The sequence below is a fragment of the Sciurus vulgaris genome (assembly GCF_902686455.1).
Source record: "Sciurus vulgaris genome assembly, chromosome: 11".
Classification (NCBI taxonomy): domain Eukaryota; kingdom Metazoa; phylum Chordata; class Mammalia; order Rodentia; family Sciuridae; genus Sciurus; species Sciurus vulgaris.
In genome coordinates, this window is record NC_136472.1 from 122,269,764 (window position 1) to 122,285,380 (window position 15,617).

The window sequence follows — 15,617 nt, forward strand, 5'->3', positions numbered from 1 at the left end:
CACCCACACCTCGAAACAAGGTGACTGAAACCGTCCCAGCTATCAGTTCGTGTTTTACTAAACAAACACACTGGCCACATTTACAAGATGCAGGCTCTGATCTGAGGTTTTCGGATATTAGCTCACTAATATTTTCATCCTTACAAAAACCTAAAAATAGTAGGCACTATTTTTATGCCCATTTTCCAGATGAGGAAGCAAGAGCTAGGGAGGTGAGAAAAAGCAAGAGAAGCTGTGCTGTGCTGGTTGATCACTCACCAACACTGGTCCCTGCCCCTCCTGTCATGGGCATCTGAGCACCACCCACCCCACTCCGCAGGGAGTGGGCAGAGAGGGGCATTGGGGTTAACTCAATTGCCTCGAGATCTGTAAAGTGGCGGGGTGAGGGCTGCAAATGTAATTCTTCTGACTCTGTGGACCATGTTCCCATCTACTGAGCTAAGTTGGTGCAGCTCCCTAAGGCTGGTCCTGGGTTGAGTGAGGAGGGGAGTTTACAGGTTCTGTGTTCCCTGGGCAGTTACAGTTGACAGGACAACAGGAAACTGACAGTCACTGAACATCTGGCATACAGTGTGATCTGTGGTTCATTTAATGCACTTCAGGACAGAAATATTCTCATTTTATTACAAAGAAACAAGGCTCAGAGAGCCATGGCAAACCGCCCAAGGTCACACAGCTAATGGAGTTGGACTAGGGTCCATCTGAATTCTGAGCCTTCACTCTTTCCCTACCTGCTAACCTGCAGATACAAATGACCAAGAGAAACAGAAGTCAGTGAGCCTCTCTTCTCCTACCTGGCCTCACAGATGTCTTAGACACTGACTGTTGCTCTTGGAAGGCCATGGCCCCAGGCCCAGACCACACACAGGGCTCAACTCTCAGCAGCAGGGGACCTCAACAAAGCGGGTGGGGGCAGCAGAGGGTGTGGTGGTGCTCCGTGGGAGCAGAGCTGAGCTCCACACCAGAGAGCGTGTGGCAGGCGGGCAGGTAGCGGGGTTCACAGCCTGATGAGATCCCGGCCGTGTCTCTGAGGAGTCTCATTAAAAATCAAATTGGCCTTGAATTGTGGGAGTAACACTTTTTATTCTGATTTGAGCTTCACAAATTAGATTTCATAGGACATTTTAATCAGCTATGTGTGGTGGATTTCTCTCTCTCTGTCTCTTCAAGTTTTCTGTTGTAATTAGACTGTTTTTGGCACCAAAACAGGAGAGAAAAAGAGGGAAGATATGAGAGAGGAGAAAAGGGAAACCGAGGGAGAGGCTGGAGAAGGAGCTGAAGAGGGAAATGAGGACAGCAGGGGAGGGAGGAGGGAGGGAGGGTGGAGGAGGAGGGGCAGGAGGAGGGGGAGAGGTGGGGAGGGAGGGGCTGGAGGGAGGAGCCGGAGGGGGAGGGAGGAGAGTGGGGAGCAGAGCTCCTTCCCCCAGGCCCTTTTCTCCCTGCTCTAATGGAGATTTTACAGCTCATTCTTTTATCTCAGAATCTTTCCTAGAAGAAGGACAATGTCAAGGTAGCCGCCAAATACTGTGCTATCAGAGAGAATTATCAGGTTGTCAGCTTGGAGCTGAAGAAACCATAATGAGAAGTCCCGAAATGAAGTGGTGTCTGAGTCCTCCCAGATGTCCCTTATTAGCCACGGGTAATTGTCCCATTCACCCTCCACCCCTCAACCCTGCTTCTACTTGGAGGGAGCAAGAGGTATTGGGGAGGACACCTGGGGAATCGGGGGTGCAGGAGGCATCCCCAGGGCAAGGGTGAGTCCTGGACTGTCACCATGGAAACCCAGCTGTCCTCAGTGTCTTCCAACTCAATGGATGTGGTGGGGGTGGGGCATGGTCAAAGTCACTTTGGCTGGTGTCTCAGGACCAGGAGTTGAGGGCAGGCATACGATGCTTCTGCATAACACCTGAGGCTTGTGCAGAGGAGGAGAGGGTCGTGAGTGGCTCCAGAGAGTGTCTGGCACAGAGCCCCGTAGTTGCCTCGAAGAAGTTTGTCTCTTTGGACCTGCTTGGATTTTCTATGGAAAGAATGCTTCTGGGGACATGGAAACACGAGATCATCTCAGAAGCCACTGAGAGGACATGTTATTTATTTTGTGGGGGTTAATGGTAAGTACTCTAATTGACAATTTTCCTATTTAGTCCAATTTTAATTTTTGTACACAATGTTAAGTTACTAAAAATCCTTTTTTCTTTGAAACCTGAGATGCTTTTTCAGATTTTTTTTTTGGGGGGGGGATTGTTTTTACAGTGCTGGGGACCAAATTCAGGGCCACACATGGGCTAGGCAAGTGCCCCTCATCTGAGCCCCTCAGATGAATCTTAAATTGCCATTGATTGTGTGGAGTAGACCAGAGTTGGGGTGCTGTGGGGGGAAGAAAGTGGAGGGATGGGCCCACTCTCTTTTCACCCATAGGACAGACCTTCAGGTCTTCCTTGCCAAGGGCTCCTGGGTTACAAGCCATGGATGTGGGTTATTGCCCAAAGAATGCTCTTTATCAGTTCCCTTGCTCCTTGTTTTCTTTTCCCATATGATTTCCTACTCCAAAGAAGTGAAATGTGATGAGCCTGGAATCATTTTCTCTAACCTCCTGGAGGTGATCTTGGGTGGACTGCCACTCTTCCAGCACATGTGTATTCTGCACGCATTGCCTGAGACCTGCAGTGAGGCAGGAGCCCTGTGGCCTTGTGAGAAATAGGTGATGGGCCTGGAGCGTTGTCATGGGACCTGGACCACCTGAGTGAGCACGGAGCAGGTGCTGCAGCCACTGAGCTCCTGCTCTCAGTGTAGACTCAACACGCCCAGCACCACGACTCCAGGTTGCCACTTCAAGGTTCCACTTTGCCTGATGACAATGACGAGAAGCCACCTCCATTGTCCTGCTTCTCTCTCTTTAATTCCGTGATGCTGGGGAAGGAACCAGGCCTTGTGTATGATGGACAGTTCTCTACCTCTGAGTTACATCTCCAACCTTCTTGGGTCATTTCCCATCCGTCACCATCTCAGAGTCTGGCCCAGACCTCCTCCACATCTCTCTGGAACTCATCCTTTCATCTCCATTTCCTTGGCTGCAACCCAAGGACCCTGCCTTCATTGCCACCACCTGGATTTTTTTTTGACACACCCTGAGGTTTTCCTCACCCCCCTCTGTTGCACCTGCCACCCTGAATTTTCTTAAGTCACCACTCTCTTCCTGCCTCCCTCTCATGGCTGTCCACTGTCTGCAGCACAACATGTCACCTCCTGTCCTGGATCACCTGCTTCTCCACAGACTGACTCCCCTTCCCTCTGTGTGGTCCACAGCACACTGTGCTGGTTGCTCACTTATGTTACCTGCTCAATGTCCTTGTTCATTGGCCTAGGATGCACCCTCCTCCTTACCTGAGCCTCCCTCAGCGGCCCTGCCCATCCTCCAAGGCCCTGTTCTGTTCCCAGAAAACTGCTGTTACCCAAAGGAATTTTGCTGCTTTCCCCCTTCCTCCTCACTTCCCCCCGTTTCCTCCCTTTCATCTCCTTCAATTTCTCCAGATATTTATTGAGCACCTACTATGTCTGATGTTGAAGAAGCAAAAGTGAAGAAACAGTGTTTTTCACTTGAGGACAGAGGTCACAGCTGTCTCTTCCACTTCTGTCCCCAGGGCCTGGCCCCCCTGTGTGAACATGGCATGCCTGTCTATTGAACGTTCCTTGTGCTTGTATCTTACAGACCCTTACAGGCTCTGAGATTGGTGGTCACTGTAGGAAAATTGTTTTTGCATTATAAACCACTGACTAGGCAGATATTGTGCTGAGCACACCATACAGGAAAAAGGTGAAAAATAAAGGGGAATGGCCAGAATCTTGAGGACTCAGGCTTTACAGAAGAAAAATTAAAAAAAAAAAAAATCACTGCCAGGTCCAGGGTTTTACCTGCACACACCACACCTACAAGGTGTGGTGGCCACTGTCACCTGCATTTTACAGATGAACTGGGCACTGGAGTTTGGATCTAAATGTCTCCCAAAAGCCCAGGTGCTAAAGGCCCAGGTGTTGGGAGGTGGTGGGACTTTGAGAGGTAGACCCTGGGAGGGGGTCTTTAGGTCACTGAGGGTGCGTCCTTGGATGGAATTGTGGGGCCCTGATTTCCTCCTCTCTCTTTTGTTTCACGGCCAGGGAGTGGATGGCTTTGCTCTTCCATATGCTCCCTGCCATTGCAATCCAGGCCCCCGACCAGAGGCTTAAAAGTAAGGTATCTGCTGGATCATGCACTGGAAACTCCCTGTGTGCCAAAATAAAACTTTTTTAAAAAATAAATTGTGTGCCAAAATAACTTTTCTTTTTATAAAACTTTTCTCTTTATAAATTGATTATTTCAGGTATTTGTTATAGTGACGGAAAACTGACACATCGAGGCTCACAGAAATGAAGGACCTGCCCAAGGTCACAGGGGTAACCTGGGTTTAATTCAAACCCAAGAGTTTATGTTCACTATCCCATATTGGACATTGAATTAAGAACCTAGAGCCTGAATTTTGATTCTTGAGCTAGTATTCACCCCACCAGCCAGGCAGCCTCTTAAACCATCTAAAGGAGGCATAGAATCTTTGGAGTGAAGGTTTTTCCCTGGTTCTTATGTGGCCTGCTTCCCAGTTATGGGTCAACAAGGCTGAGTTGGGGTTGAGGGTGAATTATAGTATTGGTCACCACCAGGAGGGATAAAAGAAAGGAGGTATATGACCATTACTTATAATACAAATAACTGCTATTTATATAATGAGCATATTACATACATTCTATAAATAATATACATATTTTATAATTATATACAGAGTTCACAGGTTATGATGGTTTGTGTTAACGATTCAACTTCATGAGGGTGTGGAAGTGATCCACATGTAGCAGAAACTATACAGCAAATTTTGAATTGAATCTTTTCCCAGGCTAGCAATACTTGACACTGTCATCTCCTGCGATGGTGGGCGGTGGCAACCAGCAGCAGCTGCCTGTCAGTCACACGAGTGAGAGTTGGAGGGGGGGCCACACTCTGCAGCGTTCGTTCTGTGTTGTAGGGTGTGACTGTCGGTGTGTTAGGTATATTACATGCATTTTCAACTTGCAATATTTTTAAATGATGAGGGGTTTGTCAAGACACAATCCCTTCATAAGTCAGAAAGTATTTTAAGTAATATTTTAATTATTATAAAATTCATAATAACTAACTTTTATTGAAGGTCAAACACATAATAAGAGCTTTTCATGGATTATTTTATTGAATTCTCTTGAGTCCTATGAGGTGGGTACTCTATTAGACCCATGTGAAGATGAGGTTGTCTGGAGTCTGTGGTTCTGGCAGCAAGAAAGGACATCAACCCCAAAAGTCTTGTTTCAGAGTCATATTCTAAGGTCCTTATTTGGATCTTACACACTTTACTATGCAGTCCCCACCTCTGGGAACTCACAGAACCTCCTTAAGCCCTAGGCCAGTACTAAAGGAGGAAGTGGGCTGACTTCCTTCATCGTTGCTGGGTATAATGTCCTCATGGGCATGATTCTCTGGGTGGATGAGAGCTGACTGCCTAGCCAGGGAAGCCTCCTGAGAGGGTGAGTGTAGAACCTCTGGGTGCTCTGATCACCCTGTCCCTAACAACCACTCAGTCCAAAGAATCTGTCCCTTCACCTTGTGGACTGGGCCATTTGGGATGGAGGAAGTAGAGTAGTGGTAATGAGGGGGGCCAGGGATTCAGAATGATCTGGGTTTGAAAACTGGCATGAACACCACTGATTTGACAAACCTTAGTTTTCCTATCTGTAACATGAGGACAATACCACACATCTCAGAAAGTCACTGAGGAAATTGAGAGTGTGCATCTGGCTTAGGGCCTGGCTCACAATAAGTGCTCAGTGGAAATGACCCTTTTTCCTCAGGAATGCTCTTCTTCTTCCCCAAATCTGCCCTCCATCTTGAACACCAGGTCATGGGCTGCTGACCTTCATGGGGATGGGGATGTGATTATGGGTGGGAAGCATAGCCCAGAAACAACAGATGGTTCCCCATTGACAGGACAGGGGAAGGCGAGGTGGACTTTCAATTAGCATCAATGGCTTATTAAGGAGATGGTATTTCACTGTGGAGAACAGCTGCTTCTGTTTGCAGGCAGACCACAGTTTTTGGTTCCCTTGTGTTTTCAGGTGGGTCTCAAAGATGGCATTTGGGGTGGACAAGCACAAATGTCTGAGGCATGTGGCCAGCTGTGAGCCATGTACTGATGGTGGGGTAGGATAGGTGGGAAACAGTCCCAAGTGGCTGCTAGCCTTCGTGGAGTTGGGGGAATCCTGTGGGCCATTGAGGGCCTGTTGGGTTCCTTGTTTGACTAGTGTTGAATTGGTTTCCATTTGTAGAGAGGCTGTGTGAGCGTGTCCCGTGCAGGGTGGGGCAGTGGGCCTGGAGGGGAACACACTTGAACTCCCCCACATTTGGGGGGTTCAGGGTCAGCAGAAAAATGTTCTGCTCACTGCAAGGAGGGGTCTTGTTCCTGCAAGAACCCAGACCTGGGGACCCAGACTCAGATGAAGCCATGCCAGAGCCCTGAGGTGACAGCCACACCCTATGTGCGTCCCCTGCATGATCAGGCTGCTGTGGCCTGGGCAGGCTGAGAGAGCCCTTTACCAAGGAGCCCCCTGGACTTTTCTAATCCCATGGTAAGGAAGGGAGGGATGCTGGGCTTGAGAGGAGAGTGGAGAGGTGGCAGTTTGGAACCTGGGTCTGATAGGCCCTCCTGTGCAGTTCTCCCTCACCCTCACCCTGCAGGAACCAGGAGCAGGAGGAGGTGGAGGGGCTGAACAGGTGTGACGGAGAAGGCTCAAAAGGAGGGTGAGCTCAATCTGGGCCATCCTGATGGGGCCACATGAGCACCACGCAGAGGTGCTGAGTCATATGACTGGACTGGCAGCAGTGGGTGCTGGTGAGTGGCCAGTGGGAGGAAATGGGGCAGCAGTGGCGACTGGTGTTGGAAGAGAGGTGCAGACTGATCCAGGGAGAGGGACAGGGGAGCTGGGCATCAGGTGGTCCTTAGAGGGCTCTGGTCCTGAGGAGGGTTGGGGGCAGGCTGCTGGTGTCTTGCAGCCTCTCTCTCAGCACAGCCTTGTGCCCTCCCCTCCTGTCCTACTCCTCCTGCCAGCTGTTCCCCAGCCCACTGTCCAGACCAGGGCAGAGCAGAAGCAGGACAACAGGGCTTCTCCCTCCTAAGGACTCCTCCAGACTGCTTTTCTTCATTTCTCCATAGAAGTCCTCTCCTCACTGCTTCCTTCTTCTCCATCAGTCCCCCAAGCTCCCAGCCGAGACTGCACCCCCTCACCCTGGTCTCTTTTGGGGGACTGGCAGCGTAAGACAGCATGGAAAAATCATCACCATCTGGCGCAGGAGGTCTCTGCTGTCTGGCAGCAAAACATTTAAAAAGCTGAAGACCTCATGTTTCTGGAAGAGCTTACAAACCTCTTTCTCGTCCCACCTCCCTGCGGATCATCCCTCTATCCCAATTATTTCCTGGGGAGGGAAGAGCTGTTTTGACATGGGAGGTTGAGGTTACGAAGCCCGACTCACACAGAGTGATGGATTTCCAGCAGTGCACTGGGGCCCCGCTGCTGCCGCGCCTGCGCACCAGGTGTTTGGGAGACTGATGGATCTGCCCTCTGGGTCCCACCCCTTCCCCAGTCAGACCTTTTCTGCTTCTGTTCCTTGTCAACCACTTCAGATTTTGATTGAAAAATTCTGGTTCTTACAGAATGTCGGAAAGCCTCAGGTTTAGAATTTCTGGGAGAATTTTTTTTCTAGAGCAGAAATGCTAGTGGAGGAAGCAAGGTTACTGTGCCCAAGACTTTGTGGATCTTGGCGCCTCCCTCTGCACTTCCTCTTCTTCTTCCCGCCTCGCCCCAAGCTCCTCTGAACCCTTCCTCCCCTGTGAAACTTTTTCTCTTCACAGGCCAGGCCCTACTGAGCACATGGGAGCTCTGAGGTGACAGTTGTCTGCATGGTCTTTAAGACCCAGGAGTTCATGGTGTTATGAACAGAGCAAGTAGGAAAACAGCCAGTGTCACTAGGCCCATGGTGTTGGGGTCTTCCCAATCTGGGCTCATGGAGCCAAGGTACTGACTCATCCCTGCCACCCACTGTCAGATCCCAGTCTTCTGAGGTGGTATTTTGGTTCCAAGTCTGTTGTCACTCTGTAGCTAATGTCTTTGTACCACAGTTGCGCCGTGGTGGGAAGCGGCAACCACCCAGATGAGTGTAAAAGCTTGGGATTTGGGGTAGTTTGTGTGACAGAGGAAATAGAGACTTGGTGCACGCTCTGCACTGAGTCTGATGAGGGTAGTAGGGATACTACATGCCCCTCTGTCCCACTACAATCTCCCTCTTTTTGTCCATGCTTGGAGGTCAGCTGGGAGGCCATGGGACTTGTGCAAGAGGATGGTGCATGCACTCTCCTCCCCCATCTTGAACTGGCCACTTAGACCTGGCCTTCATCACAGGAGCAGGTTGAGGGGTGAGGATGACCATTGTCCTTAACCACACCTGGACAGAATGTCTGAGTCACTTGGGATGTGTGCCTTTGCTTTGAAGGAGCCTGTGTTTTGCAAACACATGTGCATGCATGGCTGCCCCGCTGAAATCCTGCTACCCTGGTCTCAGCTCTCAGGACATGCATTAAAACTTACTGAGTCTGTGGATAGTCACACTTGATTACAGGTCACTGAATTACAAGGGATCAAGTGATCAGTTTCATGGGAAGGTCATATAAAGTTATTTGAGGGTTTAAGAGGGGCTTACTTTAAGTGTGGGAGTTGGGGAGGGGGATACAGAGGAACTACACGGAGGAGGAATCACGATATGGGGAATGTGATGGAGGAGACATGTCGCTCTGGTACAGGAAGAAGTATGAGTGAATACCCACCCTTAGCCACCCACTTGGAGTACCTGACCAATGGGTCACATGCCAGGGTCTGAGTCCTGGAAAGTAGAGAATAAACAGGGTCAGACGTGTTTGGGAAGGAACTCTGACCTGTCACTAGTAGTGTGATCTGGGGAAAGCTCCTCACCCTCTCTGAGCCTTAGTTTCCTCATCTGCAAAATAGAGAGGGCATACCTACTCGGCAAATCTGCTGTGAGGATGACAGGCCTTGTGTGTAAATGATCCTGGCATGTGGAGTTGCACCTACTGAAGGATTATTCCTACTTGCATCATAATCCATGAGTTTCTTCTGAGCCTGGGACTGTTAAAACTGGGACCAGAGCAGCATCTGTCATGAGGGGTCCTGGATCCAGCTGAGAATGGAGTTTTTCCATATCTGAAGTAGGACCCAATCAGATATCTACTTCTTCCTATCCATCTGTCATGCAGGTGAGGGATCTGACTGTGGGGGACTCTTTGGCTCTGCTGCAGCCTGTCCCAGCTGGCCTTAGTCTCCTGGAGCGGCAGGTCAGTCATGCAGAAAGGGCTCAGGTATCACTGTCTGCTCTTTTATTAGTGACCAATTGGGGAAGGCTTATGAATACTTATACTGGGAATATTTATTGCCAACTTTCTCCCAGCCTGAGCGTGCAGCAAATTGCCTCTTATGAGCTTAAGGAAAACCATCCTTGTCCCAAGACGCAAGCAAATGGGAGAAAGGAGAAAAGGAAGAGCCAGCCCTGAGGATAGCAGAATGACGCTAGGTGGGGCAGGATAGCTCAGATTCCTTCTGGTAGCCCAAGTCTTGACTTCTGCTTTTTTTTTTTTTTTTTTTTACTGCAACTCAGTACTGAGCCAGCTTCTGATGCAGAGGAGTGAGCTTCAGATTTCCAGAATGCCCTGTTGTGACACAGGGGCACAGGATCAAGAGTGATGGGAATGTGCTAGTCCACTGATTGGCATCTAACTAATACATCTGATTTTTATGGATGGTCTAAGGGATGTCAGGGATTGTGCGAACCCTAGGCATACTCTGGTGGCCTTAGGCAGGAGTTGGGGCCACCTCAGCATTTCTGAAGCCATGGCTGGGTGCAGGGTACAAAAGAGAAGCTGCTATGCTTTTTGCTGATCAGGGCTTAGAACTTGGAAGAAGCAGATATAAGCACAAAGAGCTGGGATCAAAGGCAAAAGCAAGATAAACAAAGTCCCAAGGGAGGAGTCACAGTGGGCTGGCTTCTGAAATGGACTGCAAGGATAAGCAAGGTGGAGGAATCAAGGAATGTTCCCTGGAATGGGGAACAACCTAAGCAAAGTGTGGAGGTCAGAGTGTGTTGAAGGAGAGAAATCATCCAGGCCATGTGAGACCTCAGGTTGATCTCTGGTATTGTCATTATAGCCGTGCACCCCTGGGAAAGCTGCTTAGTCTCTCTAAGCCTCAGTTTCCCCACTGGGGTAACAGACACTATTTGTTGGGTTATTTGTTAAAATAGAATAGACATTGTTGTAAAGAGCACAAAGCCCTTCCTGCCTTCCACAATGGCAGCTACCCCTCTCTTACAAACCCAGTGTGACTGGTGCATACAGTGTGTGTGGGGATGTATTTAGTAGGATGTAATCTAGGTGGGCACAAGCGCATGCTAAGAAGCTGGCATTTAATGAGAAGTCATAAAGGTTTTGGACCCACAAGCTCAGATCTGAGTTTTCGAAAGATCACAGTAGTGACAGGAGGATGGGCGAAGGAGATTGTCTGAAGATAGGAAGACTGATCAGGAAGATTTTGCTGTCATAGAGCTCAGACTAAAGCTACATCAGCAGAAAGAAGGAAATGGGTTTAGAAGCCATTTGGAGACAGAATTGATAGGGGATGAGGGAGCTGGAGGCTTATGGGTCTCTAGGTCCTGGCTTGCAGGGCAGGAAGATGGTGGAGCCACATGCTCTTAGAAGGAAAGTTGGTTTGCATAGGCGTGGTGGTGTATGCCTGTAATCCCAGAAACTCAGGAGGCTGTGGCAGGAGGATCAAAACTTTAAGACCAGCCCTTGCAACTCAGTGAGACCCTGTCTCAAAATAAAATTATAAAAAGATCTGGAGATGTAGCTGAGTGGTAGAGCACCCCTGGATTCAAGCCCCAGTCATCCCCTGCTCCACCCCCCCCCCCCCCCCCCCCCACTCAAAAGGAAAGCTGGTTTCAGGTGAGGCAGTGAGTACAGTTGTTGGTGTGTCACTGGAGGGGAGCTTGGAATCACATAGGTGAGGACACCCTGGATCTCTGGGTCTGCAGCTGGGGGAAGGTGTGACTACCTCACACTTACTGAACACTCACAAGGGACCAGGCATAGGAGAAGTGTTTCTACACCTTCTCATCTAGTGTTCATCTGAGACTTTATTTCCAATGAAAAGTTGTAGACATTAATATGACTACCTAAGAGGGACAAGTTTACATTAGGCTTGGATTGTTGGGACCAGCTGCCTGTGCTGGAACATCTAACTCTTGTCAAAGTTTGCACAGGGTTTGAACTCTGTTGGGATGTTAGGAGGTCATCTAGCCCAATCCTTGAGTCTGGGATTGGAATTATAAGCAGAAAAGCTAGAAGAACCAAGCAAGGGTAGAAAAGGGGACCTTCTTGCCATAGTCTCTCTTAGACTTTCATTGACTTGGAAACACCTTCAACCCCAATATTGTCATCTACAACCATTGGTGACTTGATTCTGATATGCAAGTGAGGAGAAGCTTGCCAATATCACAAATGTTCCAGAAAGGACTAGAATTTTGTCTGAGCTTATATAGGGGAGTTGGACCCTTCTTCCCAGGTCAGATGATGGGCAGGAAGTGCAAGCACCCATTCTTTCACCCTATTCCTTGCCTGAGCTGGGAAAGCCCAGGCAGCCTGTGATTCTCCCAATCTCACACATCTCTCCTCAGCACACACAACCTGCCAAGGTTGTCCTGGACAGCCTGGGTCTTTAATGAAGAACAATTGGGCTGGCCAAGGCAGGGTGAGTCCAAAGTCACTATAAATCCTTTGCCTACTGATTACCAGTCTTGCAGTCCCAGCCAGAGCCTGCCCTCTGCTCATTAGTGGCAGGGAGAGGGGCTCCTTTATTGATCCAGCCAAGGTCTGGATGCCAAGAAGACACTGATAAGTGCTGCTTAAAATACTGACTCTTTGGTGCTTGTAAGGGAGCCCATCCATCCCTGCCAGAGGTCACCTGGAGGTGGATGGGGACAGACAGAGCAGTGAGGGTATGTGGTAGTGGTGGGAGAGTGCAGAAGGGAGACCATGAAGCAGAGACACTGGTTCTGTTTCAGTCCTGTTACTGTCTGGTTAAGGGACTCAGGCCATGTTCCCATGTTCCTGTCTTTGCATCTCAGGTCCTTGTAATTTCTGGTTTGGGATATGCACTCATTGGAACCATCACCAAAGGAAGACTAGCGGGAAGCAGGGGAGGAAGTAGAGCTAAAGAGTGGTGATAGAACTATGTGTTGTTAGCCCCAGAGGGAATTGAAGCCTTGACTGTGGGCAGAAAGCATGTCCACAGTGGCCTCTTAGTGGATATCAGCTTGGGTACCACTGAGATAGGCTGGAAACTGGGCTGTGGACTGGCTGATTCCATGGTGCTCAGAGTCTCTTGCTCCCTTTTCTACAGGCTACAGTATAGACATGCAAAACTGGGTCCTTGCCATGAGTAGCCAGGCCCAGAAGGTACCAGTGACCAGTGTGGTGCAGCCTCTGCCACCTCTTAGCTGTGTGCCCTTGGGCCTAACTCTGCCCTTCCCTGAAGCACAGATTCCATTTCCATAAAATTCAGGGTCTAGACTATTAGTTAATCTGTAGTCCCCTTCTTCCCAAACCTAATGCTCTTCATTCTAATTTATCCAAAGTTCAATTTGGGGAGAAAATAATACAAAAGCAAAAAAAAAAAAAAAAAAAAAAAAAAAGAAAAATCTCTGAAGGACTCGACTTTTTAGGGGAAAATTCATTTCCTAAACATTATTTTTTTAAAAGCAAATATCTTAAAATAATCACTTTATGCTATTGTAGGCCTTGCCAGTTAGAGTGATTCTAAAACTTCCCCATACGTAAGAATCAGCCGTAGAAATGGCTAAAAATATACCTTCCTGGACTCCAGCTCAGAGGTTCTGAGATAGTGGGGCTATGCTGGGCTGAGCATCTGTATTTAACAGCTTCCTTCCAAAATCCCACTGCAGATGGTTTCTGGATAACATCTGAGAAGCATCCTTGTATGCAAACAGCATGGGGCTCAGCGGCTGGGTTCTTTCTCACTTTGGTTCTCAAGGTCAAGGTGTGACCTTGATCAAACCGGTGTCTCTTTCTGAGTGTGCTTGGTTTTTCCATCTGCTCAGTGAAGGCTCTGGACAAAGTTTGCAGTTTTCACATCCTTTTAAGTTTATGCAACTCTTTTGTCATGGAAATCTCACATGGGACCAATGTATACAATGGGTGGAAGCAGAGCTGAGGTAGAGCCCAGGGACCCATCTTGCCCTTGGCCCCCTATGGTGTATACCAAAGTCTCTGTGCAATGCTCAGAGGTTCAGAAGGTACAGTGTGGTTTTCAGGATCTGCAGGTGCTCCATGAAGGGCAAGGTGGTTATGTTCCATTGATATATATGAATGTAAGCCCAGCACCCTGTGATGCAGTGTGGCTGAGGCAGGCAAGGTATTTTGGTCCCCCTCACTAAGCCTGCCGTGAGAATCACAGCTTAAACCTGGTGTTCAGAGAGGAGTCTTCTTGTGGCTGCAGGAGTTGTTCCCAACTGGAAGTAAATAATCTCAGTGCAATGTCCTGAATCTCTCTCCTCTTGGAGACTAAATACAATCAATTCTTAATTATCTTTGCTAATGGAGAGGAGCAGGGATGTGAATAATCCAAATGATGGACAACCCAAAATAATGAATAATCCAAAGTAACATTTATTTTTGACTTTGAAATGCATTTTGGTAATCATGTTTGAATATGGATGTGTTTGATGTTCTGGGAATTCTTAATACTTAAAACACACACACACAGAACCCAATGATGGAGTGCCCTCCCCGTCTCCTACTCAGCTGTGTGAAGAACATCACCTTTGATACTGGTCCAAAGCCCATGTAAGTTTATACCTTTTTGGATCACACCTTCCCTAGGAAGGGATGGAGATATGAACTGAATTTGCCTTTAAAGGACTTTCATTCCCTTTGGGCCTCATGCAAATAAGAGCAAAATAAGAAGCTGTGAAATGCTAACAGAGGACTTCATTAAGCAATCTTGGTGATAGCATTTGCCAGGAATGGGGACAATTTGCCAACAGATAATTGAGAGCTGACTATATATGTGTCCTAATTAAAAAAAACGATTCTTCTTCTCGCTGCCCTGGGATCCTGGGCCCAGTCTTCCTGTTGGTTTGGGATATTAACTACAACTAACTCTTGTATACACTTTATACTTCACAAAGTACTTCACATACATTCTCTTACTTAATCCACCCTCACAACACCCTGTGGAGAAAGTTCGATCATCAGCCCCGATGTGAAGTCTTGAATTACTTGGGCTCAAAGCCTAATGCCCCAATGTAAGTCTACCTCCTGATTCAACCGTCTTCCACATCCCTCTGCCTCTTTTATCACCACCTAGTACGGGCCCTGGCAAGGGCTCAATTATTTGCAGCAACCTGAGGATGCAGCAGCGAAGAGAACAAAGCTCACGTGCAATGACTGCCCAGTCTTCCTGAATGTTTGAAGTGGAAATGTTGATGAAGGAGAGATTTTGTACTGGAAGCAGTTGAGAAAAAGGAGAGGAGGTATGCAGGCTCCTTGGGGATGCCTAGGATGGGAGGAGGGGTTTTCTTCTTTTCCAGGAGGCTCAGTCTGGGTCTCTGAGCCCAGGATCTCAGAAGATGGGTTGGCCTCAGGAAGATGGAATTGTCAGGAACAGAGCTCTTTGGAGGCAGGGGTAGTCCCAACTCCAGTCTAGCCATTTTCACAACGATCCTTAGAAACAGAACCATTCCCATTTTATGGATGAGGAAATAGAAGCTCAAAGACATTAAGTAACCCAATCAAGGATCTAGGATTTCAATCATTGAATTCCAGTTCTGGTCTTTATTTATACAAGAGTACTCAACAGAGGATGTTTGATCTGTATGTTTCCTCTTCAGGAAGCAGAGGACTGACTTCTGTGCCCACTAACTGTATTCCAGAAACAGATATGATGCGAGGGGACATCTGTTTCATGCTGCCCCTGCCCCACCTGCAGACCACAGAAACCTTCAATACTCCTGCAGTGCCTTGGGACTGAGGTCAGCTCTGTGAATAATAATTTAGGGCAAAAATCATCTGCACCCAGGCTGATGGATTGCCATTTTTCACCCTACCCTGGTGCAACTCCATACAGAAGCAGATCCTGCAATAGCTTTCTTAGCTCCATCCTGGGCTTAGTGAGTAATGACTTCCATTCCCTGCACTGCTGGAGCCTTGGGCCTTTGCAACAGCCACTGTAGTACTGAGCCACTTATTTGTTGTTAGACGACCCAGAGAGGGCCAGCTGGTGCCTGGGTAGGCCCTTCTGCTGGGGCATGGGATCGGGGCAGTGAATGGCCATCTTGTGAGATGTGTCCCCATCCCTGTCTACCTCCCAGGACATCTCTATTTTCTAGCTGGAGTGCCCCTGGAGATGTCGACAGCTTCTCTAATAGG

At 48.4% G+C, this 15,617-nt stretch overlaps 1 protein-coding gene across 4 annotated transcripts in view; it reads right to left on the bottom strand.

The window, feature by feature from the left end:
- Positions 1–15,617, bottom strand: part of KIRREL3 (kirre like nephrin family adhesion molecule 3) — a 571,499-nt gene that overhangs the window by 101,616 nt on the left and 454,266 nt on the right. The gene's annotated exons all lie outside the window — the stretch shown is intronic.